This window comes from Ovis canadensis, chromosome 6, assembly GCF_042477335.2.
Source record: "Ovis canadensis isolate MfBH-ARS-UI-01 breed Bighorn chromosome 6, ARS-UI_OviCan_v2, whole genome shotgun sequence".
Classification (NCBI taxonomy): domain Eukaryota; kingdom Metazoa; phylum Chordata; class Mammalia; order Artiodactyla; family Bovidae; genus Ovis; species Ovis canadensis.
In genome coordinates, this window is record NC_091250.1 from 1,050,787 (window position 1) to 1,065,520 (window position 14,734).

At 41.2% G+C, this 14,734-nt stretch overlaps 1 long non-coding RNA gene across 3 annotated transcripts; it reads right to left on the reverse strand.

Moving 5' to 3' along the window:
- LOC138442073 (uncharacterized) lies at positions 1–14,423 on the reverse strand. 3 transcript variants are annotated; one of them, XR_011257532.1, is made up of 6 exons: positions 14,264–14,421; positions 12,651–12,757; positions 10,892–11,025; positions 9,485–9,575; positions 8,736–8,856; positions 3–2,745 (listed from the first exon to the last, which is right to left on the reverse strand). It is a non-coding gene; the product is annotated as an uncharacterized lncRNA (long non-coding RNA). The 3 variants fall into 3 exon arrangements; XR_011257530.1 differs by lacking the exon at positions 9,485–9,575 and having other exon boundaries at positions 1–2,745; positions 14,264–14,423; XR_011257531.1 differs by lacking the exon at positions 9,485–9,575 and having other exon boundaries at positions 8,736–8,853; positions 14,264–14,415.
- Positions 14,424–14,734: the final 311 nt, after the last annotated feature.

Below are 14,734 nucleotides of genomic sequence, written 5' to 3' on the forward strand. Positions count from 1 at the left end.
GACTCTGGGTAATTATAGAGACAAGATTTATTTATACCATAAATATTTCAACAAATTCCACTTTCTACGATGAGTTCAATCTTCACAAAAGTAGGATGAACAGCACCTGTTTCCACTAGGATCCATAGAGCGTGAAAATCTTAATGATGACCACCAGAAAGGTCAGCACGGTTGATATCACAGATTTTTCAGTGTTCCAATACAAGTTCTACCCAAATCCATAAAGAAAGACATACGCATAGGAAACTACAAATTGAAAGCAAGTCTTTTGAGATAAATATTGGACATCAATTGTATGAATCTTTAAGGCATAACTGCAGACATTCTTCAGACATTCTTCAAATTCATAGAATGACAACAAAGTATGGCTACGTACAATCCATTCGGTTTTATGAACCACTCATGAATAACCTCACAAGCCATTTGAAACCAGATGACAATTTCAAATAGCTTTGATCTACAAACAAGGCTGTAAGACAGAAAGTTAAAATCGAAATACATGAAGTAAATCCTCAATAGATATGAAAACATCCCATGGTAGTGAAGTCAATTAGCATTAGTTATTAGGGCTTTCATGCACAGACTCATCTCTGATCGATGTGATCCCAATTCATATTTGGCAAAAAATACGAAAGCTGATCTTAACAGTCATATTATTTTTCTTTGTACCCCTAAAAAGAAAAATGAACATGAAAAACTAAATTAAGCTTGGAGGCTCACATTTCCCAATCGGTATACAAAGCAACAGCATGTCAAACTTTCTAATTCACATATGCATTTAAATGAAATTGGATGAAATACCCCTAAATAAACACATACTTCTATGCCCAATGTTTCACAAGGCAGAAAACGCTCAATGAATGAAACTGAGAGGGTAACAGCCAGGAAGGCCAGGGGTCTCCAAAGGGAGGAAATGGGGTGCAAGTGTCAGACAGTTGTTATCTGTCACTTCCGAGGCAGGAGGAAACAAGCTGTTATCTTTTTTCCCCTTCTTGATACAAATTTAAACAGAGATTTTCTCTTACAATTCTGTGTTGCTATAATGACACCTGGTTCCGCCTGAACTTCACTTTTCTCATACTTTGAGCTGACCAAGGCATTTTTCTCATGGAAAGGTTTGCCTTAAGCTATGTGAATGTACTATGTATTTACCCTAGACTCTATCTTCAAGTAGGTTCTGCCTAAAGGCTCAGAACTGACTTGACAAACCAATATGCTTTACTCATACATGGCTCTCCTGATCTATGTGAATGAAGCTATCCATTTGCTCATATCAATCGTTTTATGGCCCAGGATGACTCACCTGGTGCCACGGTCATCTCCATATATCTTGTGGGTGAGGGGTCTGCTGCCATTCCTTTCTCTAATGAGTAGACTGCTAGTAGCTAGATAACATCCAGCCAAAGATGAGTAGGGGGGCACTCTTTCTGCCCCCTTCTGATGTCTATGTCAGAAGCTTTCTCTCTTTTATACTTTAATAAAACGTTGGGACACAAAAGCTCTGACTGATCAAGCCTCATCACTGGCCCCGGGTTGAATTCTTCCTCTAAGGAGCCCAAGAATTCAAGCATCTTTCATGGTTAGACAACAACCTTTCCAAACAATGGTCTTTTCAAAAAAAAAAAAATGATGATAAGTGATGAGTATGCATATGTCTACGAATGAAATGGGACCTATATGTCAAACCACATAAAAATATATCTTCCCTCAACATACATATAACACAACCAGGCCTTCACATGCATCGATTCTCCAACTATCAAGTCATACAAATATGGATGTAAAATATCACAATACATTCCAAAGTTTAAAAGTGATGGATATTGACTTTCGCCCGCTGGTGCTTCTTTTTATGTCATCTCCATTATATTAGCTATGACAACGAATCATGTGCTGTGCGAAGTCACTTACATTGTGTCCAACTCCTTGGGATCATATGGACTAGGCCCCACCAGGCTCCTCTCTCCATGAGATTCTCTAGGCAAAGATACTGGAGGGGGTTGCCATGCTCTCCCTCAGGAGATCTTCCTGCCCCAGGGATGGAATCCATACCTCCCATGTCTCCTGCATGGGTATGTTCTGCATGTTCTTTACCACTAGAACCACCTGGGAAGCCCCAAGACACATGAACATCAGTGGATTTGGGGATCCACGGGGCATATACAGAACCATTCCTCCAACAAAACTGAAGAATGACTTTAAAATCTCAAACAAAACATGAGTATATGTGTTCACAAACTTCATGGAGCAAGGGTTTCTTCGATCTGAAAACTGGCATCGATGAAGGACTGTGTGAAGAATACTTCAAAGTCTATTTGGCAAACACAGCCTACGTTGGCTATATTTAGTCCTCAGTTGAATGGAATGTCATGAGTACTGGTCATTTCAAATAAGTAGCCTATGACGCTGTTTACACTTATTGGGACGCGTGGTATACCACATTCACACATTTCAGTAGCATTGGTGCAAAAACGATACATTTCTCAGGGGAAGCTTCTACATGGACTCCTGGGATCAGAGCTCTAACTCATACACACATACTTTTCCTTTTAAAATGATCCTGCATGATAAGCAAACAAAACACTGGATGAACACCTAGACGGTGAGCTCTGTACTAAATGATTTTAAAGCCAGTAGATGGAATGAGCTGATGAGGAAGACTACAAACGAGTCATCTTCTTCAACTTGGTCAAACTGCTCATAGTCATACAAGTGAATGAAAAGTTGAGCCTGTTGTCATTAAATCTGTTTAAAAGAAATAGAATAATAAAACAAATTAGTAAATCTTATTTTCTTAATAAACATTGTATTATTTCTGCACAGCTTTGTTACTGGCATGAATAGAATATCTACAATAATAACTTGTCACAGTGAAATGGATTCACATTCGATATCGATTCACATCTATAATTGATGCCATAGCTGTTTGATACTATTGCTTGAATGAATGCAACTTATGTGACTTCACAAACTACAAACACGACTAACATAATAGGTATTAAAAAACCTTGAGTGACATGAGCGTGAAGACTTAGTAGAGTTGCTCTCAAGAATAATGATACTATTATTCGCTCTAGCCATAGTACTGGAATCTGTACATTAACACCCCTGCAAAACAAAAGGAAAGGATAGAATAATAATAAAGGAACTTCATAACTATATTCCTACTGTAAACATTCAACACTATGTTTTCTTTTAAACTGACTTTCATATTTGGTCTACTGTAACCTCTTCTGTGTTCATTTTATGCTAAACTTATTGCTAACAGTAAAATTACCATACGAGCTCTAATTAATTTTTTTTTTTACTTGCAAAGCTACTGATAGAACCAAAGGCCAATATCTACATCAAACAGGAGAAACGGAATGGAAACTGTAAACAATTTTATGGAAGAACATTTCCGTGCTCCTATTCAGTCAAATGGGCATTCAAAAGGATGTGATTTTTCTGAAAGTTTATTTCAGAAACTTGGAATTGGATGACTGCAAACAATAAAACTAACAATATATTGATACATAATATTAATAATATACAGTGGGTCATTCTTTTTTTATTCTGCCACAGCTAACAGACAGAAAGTCAGTTGTCATAACTACTACTAACATAAGACCCTCACCGATAAGTGAAGATATATAGGAAAATCCATAATAGCTCTAAAAACCATCAAAGATAAAATGGTAATTAAAAAATACACTGACAGTTTAGCTGGTATAAGAAACAGGATGATTATGAAAGCAAAGCCAACAATCATGGATAGGCCATGGAAGCCCGTGGCTGTCACCAGTGTTGACTTATATCCTTCATCTGAGGTTGTTAAAAGCGCTTGGTAAAATCCAGAGGTTTGCAGCAGTGGTAACCTCCTGAACAGACTGAAATAAAAAGGGTTTCCAGAATATCCTGATGATTTCCATCTACTAGGCTGTGATGAGCTCAAGCAATGCATACTCCAGAGGACAGAAGACAGACAGGTTGGGAACACGTCTACTGCACTTACGGAGAAAGGGAATGTTGCTGCTCAGCCTAGTACAAGTGTAGAAGCAACACCTTGGTGATTCGACCTTTAAAGACTCGATACATATGAGAACGACTGGTATGAATAAACCTTCAGAAGTGCTTTCTCAGACCTCCTCCCATCATAAGCACAAGCATAATGAAAACGCTGAGTTTTCATGGTCTCACCCAAAATAAGACTCACTTATGGCTTTGCTTTGAGAATAGTTGAACTACTCATTGTTCAAGAGAAATGATCCTTTCTTCTCTGAAGATTTGTGAATCATTCACAGGGTGTGGTGAATAAACTACTTAAGGGTCTAATACATAAAAATGCAATAGGCTAAGCACAGAGATGTTTTTCTCCCTTTCTCAAAGGATGGAACATTTTGTATTTGCACTGATTTTATGTCTTGACTTCATGTACAATTATATACTGATTTTTTTAGTTGACATACAATAGGACTAAAAATATTGATATAATACTGATAACTCATGTTGGTATGTGTGGTTGTCACATAGGATTCACAGGAGATTTAAATTCACAGTTGTCAACGTAAAGGATGAATGCTATTTAGCTTCTTCGTGAATCTAGGCCACGAATGAAGAGTTTTCCTCAACATATTTCACTGAGAGAAATACAAGGATGATAGGCATAATACTATGCTTCGACTCATGGATATCTAAGCATTGCTCACAATACAGATCTGATTTTCAACATCAGGGTTCTTTCAGTGTCCTTGAACAGCATTTGTTTTTCTGTATACAGAAGAAAAAACTCATGAGTATCAAACTGGTTCACATAAAACATGTGTATGAATTGTTATCTTCCTGAACCAGGGATCAAACCCACATCACTTCCCCCTCCTGCACTGGTAGGCAGATTTTTTATTTATCAACTGTGCCACCTAGGAATCGACATACATTTCAAGGACCACTGCCATCAGCTTCTACTGTTCATGACCAAAGTAGGAGAAACAACATTGGAAGAAGTACTCATAAGGGTACTCATAGGAAGTACTCATAAGTCAAGGAACTGTTATACTGGGTACTCTCGTTGTTACTGGGACAAGTCAGTTCCTCCGATGATGATGGGTATAACTGAAAAATTATTACAAATGCATGGGCTGCGATGTCTACGTGATAAATGTGTTCCTCTTATACTATTGCTTCAGGGATGCCTACTTCAGCATGAAGGAATGCACTTCAAGGGATGCCCGCTATTCCAGCTCAAGCAACAGATAGTGAAGTGCAGATCATTGTCCTTTGTTGAAAATAATCAGCACTTTGTCAACATAGGGAACATGCCAGAGGGACCCTTGGGATGGAACTCTAAAAACAGGTTGGGCCCTCTTTTTGCCAAGCCCTGCGATAAAATACAAATCAGAAAAAGAAAAATAGCATCGGTTTTGTCAGGACTTCCTCATCTTTTCTTTCTCGGTAGCAGGAAGCAGACATTGAGGCCAGAGGACTGCAGGATTTCATTGTGAACTAACGTTGGGTGGGGTGGAAGCTCATCACTCTAGTAAGAATGTGGTTCAATAAAATGGAATTTCATTCACTTCATGGACATAGAGTTCTATAATCCTTCATTAAGGAATTCAATAAGCTATATTTCCTTACACCTTCACAATCTCTTGGTTTACGAGAACATCAATTGCTAGTCCAGCACTTATACAATGAGTGTTACAGGTAGTATGAATGTATAAATGATGATGAGCAATGACAGGAAGTTTATTTAATCTCTGTTTGAATTCTTGATTTTTTATATAATTTTTTATAATATCCTTACAGATGTGAATATTTTACTGACATGTATAAATACACGTTGAGTAGTGCTATGATAACTCATAGTGTTGGCACAATAAATATCATGGTTACTATGTGCTTTTCATATATTCCTTTTGAGATTCTCTTCCATTATACATTATCATAAGATATTTAATAGTTTCCTAAACTGTACAGTAGGTCCTTGTGGCTTCTTTTATATATAGTAATGTACTTGTTAATAATTCAAACAAAAACTGGTACACAAATACTCATAGTGACATTCACAATAGCTCAAAGGTAGAACTCATTCAAGTGTCCGTTGGTGGGAGACTGAATATGCAACACAAGGTATATTCAGAAGCTTGAACGGTATTCCACCATACGAAAAAGTACATTAAATGGTGCTGCCACTCTGCAAGACATTACAGAAATGACTCCAAAACAAACACATGGAATAAATACATAGTTCGATTCCAATTCAAGCTATGTACCCAAAAGGATTGGGAAAGGGGGCTGAAAAAATGGATACTTCTTCCGTCATACTCACAACAGCATGATTCACACTGGCAAACAAACAGAAGTGATCTAAGTGTCCATGGCAGCCAATTCCATAAACAAACTGTGGTATACACACAATGGAATCTGATTCGGCCCTTCAAAGTCAGTAATTCTGACAATGCGACAATGTGGACAAACCTTATGGTCATTAGATCATGTGAAATAAACCAGACCAAGAAAAGACAAACGTTCTGTGATTCCACTCATATGAGATATCCAAACAAGTCAAATCTGTCAGAAATAGCAGAGAGTGATTCCGACCGATCGAAAAGAGTTCATGTTTCATGGACCTCAGTTTCCCTTGGAAAAACTGACTTCCCGTGATATCTCCAAAACCAATTAGACAAATAATTGGAAGCTATATCCAGTCAAATGAATGTAGACATAATGTTATATACAGTGTACACCAAACTCACTCAAACTTCTTAACAGACAAAAGGCAAAACTGTATCTATGGTACCTCAGCTTAGCTTAAAACTGTATCTACAGTACCTCACTTCTGCTTATAAAATTTAACAACAACAACAACAACACACTAAAGTCTATCCAAAAAAGGATATAAAACATATATAACATTAACTTTAAAGAATTAGACATTTAAACTGTGAAAAACCTTATTCACAAAACTTAAACACAAGCCACAGGAAAATATATTTATAAAATACATATCTGATAAAGGATTGTACTCCAAATATACCAAAAAATCTAGAACAATCTCATAAAAAATGTATACACCTAAACACCTGGCCTACAAAAATATAAAGATAGCAAATAAGCCTATCAAAAAGACTCAAAATCACATATCATTAGGAAATTACAAACTAAAATAACAGTGAGGTAGCACTGCACACCTATTAGATCCAGTAAACTCAAAAAAAAAAAAAACGGGGGTAGGGCACAACTTCTCCGGTGGCTCAGTGGTAAAGAATCTGCCTGACAATGCAAGACACTCTAGTTTGATCCCTTACCCCAGAAGATCCCACATGCCACAGAGAAACATAGCTGGATTTTTCCACAGCTAAACAAAGCTCACCTGTGACCTGAATACTATATGGCTAGCACTTACTAAACAGCTTTGAAAACGTCCAGACAAAAAGTATCACATGATTATATACAACAGCTCTACTTGTAATAACTAAAAACTTTCAAATATCAGGATGTCTTCAGTAGATGACAGTGTAAACAAATGGGGATACATCCAAAGTGAAGGGGAGCAAATGCTACCACAAAATATACCACCTCAGCATGAGAATTAGTGGGACCCAATTAACTTTTTTTTTTAGAGGACACATGATCATCTCTGAAACCCAAGTTCAAGACAGCTCTTCTGTGAGTCACATTTACCAGAGAAATCTCATTTCAAAGGAATCCTCTCTATATGCCAGATAGAAGGATGAGACACAGTCTTTTGAAACTCTTTTTTCTTTTCTATCGATAGGGAAAGCTAAGCCGTAAATCTGCACAACAACCATACCCTTCCTTTCCTTTGGTTGTATCTGTAAAATATTTGTTTCTTTTTTAATTTGGCTGCGCCAGGTCAACCTTCATTGAGGTAAGCCAGATATTTAGCTACAACATGCAAATTCTCCTTTGTGGCATGGGAGATCTAGCTCTTGGATCAGGGAATGAACCTGGGCCTCCTTCTTTGGGAGTGTCCAGTCTCAGCCACTGGACCACCAGAAAGTGCCTGTTTTGTTTTCAGATGAAGATGGAATCTAAGGTGATATCTTGGGCCATTTCAGTCACTGACTCAGTTTCCTGAGTTTCTCCAAAGCACGCACAAGGTGCACATTATTAAACTGGTTTGCAAAACAAGAAAAGGTTGTCTGCTACAACACTGTATGCTTACAAATATCTAAATGGTAAATGGCATATTATTTATTTTTAATTACTATGGGGGGGGGGAGAAAGAATGCAGGATTCATACATGTTACCACATGAATAAATATTAAAACCATCTTCAGTGAAAAAGAAATCCACATAGAAAAGGCCACCCAGAACCCTTATTCACCATGTCTGCTTTCAATCCATCAAGTTTGTCCAAATAACTGAAAATCTCAGTAACACTCTAAATAAAGAAAAAAGGATGACGATGGAAACAAAAGATATATTCATACACTTGAACAATTGCTAAAAGTGGAAGTGGGGCAGTGGATTACATTATAATGTAGGTACCATATGATTTCCTGATTTTGGAGATTATGTGCTGGTTCTGCAGAAGGTACCCATTTTGGATAAAACACATAGAGTATTTTAGATGATGTGGCAAATGCTAGCACTTGTTCCCATTGCTAGGCATTTTCTGTACATTTTAAATGACTGGAAAGTATACTAGGTTTCAAAACAACCATGTCAATACCACAAAAGAAATTTAGAGCAGACAGGCAGGAAACTTTCTGATACAGGCCAAGACTTACCCAGATGAAGTTCAAGGGAAGCTGCGATGCTCACTGCCCGTGAAGGAGTCCACGTGGAATGAAGAAGTAGTGTGGGAAGTCTATTAGTAACCACCATGTCTTGGGTCCTCTGGATGACCTACTGCAGGAGAAACAGATCTTACAGATAAAATGTTCCACATCACTTCACAAAAAGTTGTTAGACTACATTCAGTAAAGCTGAATCATTTTGGATTAATTTACAATCATAAAATACTACCCTTTACAGTCCAAAAATCACTTGCATTTCTATACACTAATAACAATCAGAAAAAAATATTAAGAAAATCCCACTTAAATAAAACATCTAGCAACAAACTTAATCAAGAACATAAAAAACCAGTAGTCAGAAAACTAGAAGGCACTGATAAAGAAACCAAAGAAAATACAAACACACAGAAAATTATTCCACGCTCATGCACTGGAACAATGAGGAATTAAAAGGTCCATTCCAACCAAAGTCATCAACAAATACACGGACTGCAATCACAAAATAATATTCAATGGCATTTTTCACAGAAATAGAAATATTCCTAATATTAGGCTGCTACTGTTGAACAGGACCTTAAACGGCCAAAAAGACTCTGAGAAAGAGGAACACAGCTGGAGGCATCTTCCTATCCCTCTTCAAACTACATCACGGAGCTGTAGTGACCACCACAGTGAGGAACTGGCAGGAACACAGACACATGGACTCCAGGAGAGAATAGAGAGCCCAGAAACGAACCCACCTGTACATGGTCAGTTCCTGAAAATCAAACCAGGAACGAGCGAAGAGGAAAGGACAGTCTTCTCAAGAAACAGTGACAGGAAAATGGCCACCTACACGGAAGAACATCAGTGTTCATCCTCTACATCATCTAACGCAAATCTAACTGAAAACCCACCGCTTTGCACACGGAGCTCTTTCCCCCTGAGTCCTCTGAGATGGACCTCCAGTCAGCCCTCAGCTGGACACAGGAAACGTCTACTCCATCCTCATTTTTCGCTCTTGCAGCGCCTCCCTGCTGGTGGGCACTGAGGCAACCCTGCTCCTCTCAGCCTGGATGCAGCCCTGTTATCCAGAAGCCTGAGCCCTGATGGTCCTGAGGAGACAAAGCTCCCGCCAGCTGCTCACGGAGCAGAGTCTAAAGGCAAAGCGTCCTGGGCCCGCGGGTCAGAGGGGCCTTTGGCGCCCCCTGCGGGCCACAAGAGAAGAGCGGGCAGCCCGGTGCTCACAGACCTCAGAGGGCTCACCCAGAAGCAGCTCTGCTGCGAGCACTCAGACTGGAAGCCCAAACTGAAATGGAGCAGAATAGCTCCATGACCCTCCGCAAAACATGGCTAAGGAACAATCAGAGCCTGCATGGAATGCAGCCATAAAAAGGAACACATTTGAGTTTGTTCTAATAAAGGGGAGGGAAGTCAGTCAAAGAGAGAAAAACATGGAATCTAGAAGGATGGTACTGACGAGTCTGTTCACAGAGCAGCAATGGAGGTGCAGACATAGAGAACAGACTTACAGACGAGGGTGGGGAACAAGAGGGAGAGGGTGAGATGAATGGAGAGAGCAGCATGGATGCAGGTACACCTACATTTGTAAATAGACAACCAATGGGAATTTGCTGTATGATTCAGGGAACTCAAACTGGGGCTCAGTAGTAACCTGGAGAGGTGGGAATGCGTGCGAGGTGGGAGGGAGATTCAAGAGCAAGAGGACATAGGTACACCTAATGTGGATGTATGACAAATCAAACCAATATTGTAAAGCAATGATCAATCAACTAAAAAGAAATAACTTTTAAAAAATCTGAACATAAACACAAACTTTGCAACAAGGTAACTCCATTTTAAAAACTATAGAATTTTAGAAAACTACTAAAGTTCTACATGACCTTTGGTCTGGTAATCAGGTCTAACATACACAAAACAAGCCAACTTACCAAATTATGAATATAAATTAGTTAAAACATTGCCTTTTATCATTTCATACATTTACCCCGTGGAGGACCTTACTCGAGAGAACCAAAAACAAACTGTTAAATGAACCACGGACCACCCACCCTGGCCAGGCAACAGAGAAAAGAAAACACTTGCAGGAGTCATCTTACAACAGGAGGCCCTGGGAAGGAACAAGGAACGAACAAGCTACCACCAACCAGAATTCTGGAGAGGTCAGGTGATGGGAGGCTCCAGTTCAGAGGTCCTACCAACCTCCCAGGATCCACATTGCTGGAATCCATCTCAGCTGAGTGATGCGTGTGCCCCCAAGAGAGATCCCAATTCAGAATGCCTGGCAAGAGACAAACCAGAAATTAACCCAATGACCATAAAACCTGAGACTGTGAGCCACGTGACAGAGTGGTTCTCTCCGTTTCCCTCACCCTCCTGCCCTCCACCCCGGCAGCCCTTCCCAATAAAGCCTCTCGCTTGGACAGCACTCCTCTCCTCAGACAACTCATTGCCCAGTGTCAGACAAGAACTCACTCTCAAGCCCTGGGAAGGGATCCCCCTTCCTTCATCAAAAGCAATATCCAGGAGAAAATATCTTCAAAACGTTATCTTGTAGAGAAGGAAATGGCAATGGCAGCCCGCTCCAGTACCATTGCCTGGAGAATCCCATGGACAGAGAAGCCTGGTAGGCTGCAACCCCGGGGTCACTAAGAGACGGACACGACTTCACTGAGTGACTTCACTTTCACTTTTCACTTTCATGCACTGGAGAAGGACATGGCAACCCACTCCAGTGTTCTTGCCTGGAGAATCCCAGGGACAGAGGAGCCTGGTAGGCTGCTGTCTATGGGGTCGCGCAGAGTCAGGCACGACTGAAGCGACGCAGCCGCAGCAGCAGCAGCAGCAGCAGCAGAGAAGGAAATGGCACCACCTGCAGTACTCTGGTCTCAGAAATCCCAGGGATAGAGGAGCTTGGTGGGCTACAGTCCAAAAGCAGGGCATTTCTGATGGGAGGAAACAGTCCCAGGGAAGCTGAGCTGCTCACCAAAGGCCCCAGAGCTTTGGATAGCACACCAGAGCTGGGGCTGAGGATTCCCAGCTGCCATGCCTCTTGATCCTGGCCTCTTTCACTAGATACATGTGTGGAAAACTAGAATCTAAAATATGCCCTGGTGGTTCCATAGTAAAGAATCCACCTGCCAGTGCTGGAGATGCATGTGCGATCCCTAGGATGGGAAGATCCCACATCCTATGGAGCCCGTGTGCCACAACAGCCGAGCGAGCCTGTGCTCTAGATCCTGGAAGCCACGATGCCGAGTTCACATGCTGCAGCCACTGAAGCCCGTGAGCCTGTGCCCCTCAACAAGAGGAGACACTGCAGTGAGAAGCCTGCAAACCACTAGTTATGGCCCATGCTCACCAAAACTAGAGAAAAGCCCACACACAAAGATGCAACACAGCCAACAATCAATAAAACTGTTTTCCTAAAAAAATGCATATCTGACAAAGAAACTGTACTCAAATTGTCCAAGAACACTAGAGCAAACAAGCCCATTCATAATTGGTAGTGACTGAAATAGGCCACTGAGGGTATACTGATAGTAAACTATCATAGAAAAACATACTCAAGATACTGGTGCAATGCATGCAGAGCCCCCTTTGAAAGACAATCTGACAGGTTTTTTTTTTTCAGTAACCACATGGGACAAGCACTGAATTCTGTGTATGACAAGCGGTGGAAGCCAGGTATCTTACCATTGGAAGGCAAAGTTACAGATAAACAAAAGGAAACGTTACAATGTCCATGTCGTGGTGGATCAGGTTGGAGACATCACAAATTACCTTTAACTGAATATGTTCAAAGGTGAGCATATTGAGCTCCTACATGTATGTTTTAAATATCATTCTCTAATAAAAGGGAACAGGAAACATCTCTGATGGCCCAGTGGTAAAGAATCTGCCTACCGATGCAGGGAACACGGGTTCAATCCCTGTGTAGAAGATTCCACACACCCAGGGACAACGAAGCCCTTGAACAACTCTTGAAGTTTGCATGCTCCAGAGCCCAAGTTCTGCAAACAGAGAAAGCACTGCAATGAGAAGCCATGGCACAGCAACTAGAGGGTAGCCTCTGCTCACTACAACTAGACAAACGAGCAATAAAGACCCAGCACAGTCAAAAATAATGTAATGTTTAAAAAAAGGACAGTTCTTTGAAGAAATGACTGAGACTAGGGGTGAGACTGTAAATATATGAGCCAGGGTCATCTTAAATTATGAGAAATTAAAGAAACTAAAGACAACTATCAAGCTGTCCAAACTGATACAAATGAATGATGACACAGTGTTATCTGTATACACCAGCAAATAACAATCTGAAAGGGAATTTAAACAAACAATTCCCTTTCAATCATATCAACAGTAATAAAAGACTTTGCTATGGACAGAATGAGGATGACAAGACTGGCACACTGGAAATGATACATGATTGCTGAAAAATACCCTAAAGACATGGACAGATACTCCATAGTGATGAAAAGGCTTCAGTTGGCAATACCGTGGAAGGCATCTTCAATCTGAAATGAAGATTCAATATGAATTACAAAAGGCTGAAACGTGGCTGCTAAACCACAAAAGATGCCAGCATTCTCGGCCTCCAGAGAATTCAATCCAGGGCAAGTGAAGAAGCTTGATGGCTCAGAGGTTTTCTGTTTAAAAGTTTTATTAAAGTATAAAAGAGATCGAGAGAGCTGCTGACATAGACATTAAAAGGGGGAAGAAAGAGTACCCCCTGCTAGTCTTTAGCCAGATGTTATAGAGCCACTAGCAGTCTGCTAATGAAAGAAAGACAATGTCTCAGAGAGTGGCACCAGGCCCCTCACCCACAGCAAGCATTGAGATAACATTGGCAGCAGATGAGTCATCCCAGGCCATAAAATGATGGACATGAATCTTGAAGAAAGGCAGATTTCCAAGCAAATATATAGTTTCATTCACATAGATTAAGAGAACAAGGTATGAGTAAAACATACTGGTTTGTCAAGTCGTTTCTGAGCCTTTAGGGGGAAGTGACCTGAAGACAGAGCCTTGGGTAAATACATAGCACATTAGCATACCTTAAGACAAACATTTCCATAAGAAAAATGCATTGCTTAGTTCAAGGTTTGAGAAAAGTTAAATTCAGGTGGAGCCAGGAGTGGTCATGGCAACACAGAATTTTCAGAGAAACCTCCTTTTAAATTTGTATCAAGATGGAGAAAAAAAAATGCAGCACTCTTTTGTCTCCTCCTGCCTCTTAAGACAGAGAAAAAAACGTCTGACACTTGCAGTCTATTTTCTCTGGCTGGAGACCCCTGGCCTTCCTGCCTGTTATCCTCTCCAGGCCTGTAGGAAGCAACACACTAGGCTGCTTGGGAAAACCGCGCGGGTCTGAGCTTTATGCAAAGGGGTAAAGCGGCAAAACCCTTGGCCCCAAAGGCGAGGCTTTTCTGCGACCGCCATTTTAGTCGGCTCCGAGACTGCAAACAAAGAGGGCAGAATACATGGTTCCCTGCTCCACCCAGTCCGAGTTCCCTTACCTGTGGCCCACAGCCCTGCGCTCTACTCGCTGGATGCCAATCGACGGGGACCCAGGAGCCCACGAAACGAGCATTCCCAGCTGCAATGGCGAGCCCTGAGAGCACAACTGGGAAGCCTGGCCCCGGACGCGCCGCCATGTTCATCCCACCCCAGACCCGCTCACGTGAGCCGCGCTCCTGACCAGCCGCCCAGGCTCGCCCCGCCCCCGACGCGCTCACGGTGCGCCCCACCCCCACGCCCCCTTCCAGGACAGGCCCGCGGGACCGCGACTGCCTCCAGGTGAAACACAAGGACAAGCAAATCCACCCCACCGAGACAATCCAAGCTTTTTCTCAGCTGATCTGTCTATGATTTAGGGATAAAACTATGACTATAGAAAGCAAAGATGACCTAGGACAGCCATGATAGTCTATAGAGCCAGACCCTGGCGGGCAGAGGCTTGAAGAGGGTCCGGGAGCTCTGTCAGAACA